Source organism: Sinocyclocheilus grahami, unplaced genomic scaffold, assembly GCF_001515645.1.
Source record: "Sinocyclocheilus grahami isolate Dianchi unplaced genomic scaffold, SAMN03320097.WGS_v1.1 scaffold678.1, whole genome shotgun sequence".
Classification (NCBI taxonomy): domain Eukaryota; kingdom Metazoa; phylum Chordata; class Actinopteri; order Cypriniformes; family Cyprinidae; genus Sinocyclocheilus; species Sinocyclocheilus grahami.
The window spans coordinates 280,755-281,448 of record NW_015505857.1 but is presented as its reverse complement, the minus strand read 5'-3'; the positions used below and the strand labels follow the sequence as shown (position 1 = coordinate 281,448).

At 43.9% G+C, this 694-nt stretch overlaps 1 protein-coding gene across 1 annotated transcript in view; it reads right to left on the bottom strand.

Annotated features, from left to right (window-relative positions):
• LOC107559216 (E3 SUMO-protein ligase RanBP2-like) overlaps positions 1 to 694 on the bottom strand; it is a 73,970-nt gene that overhangs the window by 72,440 nt on the left and 836 nt on the right.

The following is a 694-nucleotide window of genomic DNA, read 5'->3' as shown; positions in this document are numbered from 1 at the left end:
ACACACACACACACACACACACTATAACACACACACACACACACACTATAACACACACACACACACACACACACACTATAACACACACACTATAACACACTCACTATAACACACTCACTCACACACACACACACTATAACACACTATAACACACACACACTATAACACACACACACTATAACACACACACACTATAACAAAACACTCACACACACACACACTATAACACTCACACACACACACACACACACACACTATAACACACCCACAGCACTAACACACACGCCCTATAAAACACACAATGAAGCAGTACATCAAAACCTGTCACTATCCATTCATCTGAGCAGCGGTGCATGATGGGAACCTAACCTCACCCTCAAAAACAATCTTCAGTGAAATCCAACACTATGAATCATTAACATTTCAGGCTGTGCAAATAACATACCGGTGCAGAACAAAACCAGCATCTGAAGAGTGACGCGCTTACTTTCTGAGATGTGCTCATTCTTAAGTGTGAGTGAGTGTGTGAGTGTGAGTGAGTGTGTGAGTGAGTGAGAGAGTGAGTGTGTGAGAGAGAGTGAGAGCGAGTGAGTGTGTGAGTGTGTGTGTGAGTGTGTGTGTGAGTGTGTGTGTGAGTGAGTGTGTGTGTGAGTGTGTGTGTGTGTGTGTGTGTGTGAGTGTGTGAGAGAGAGAG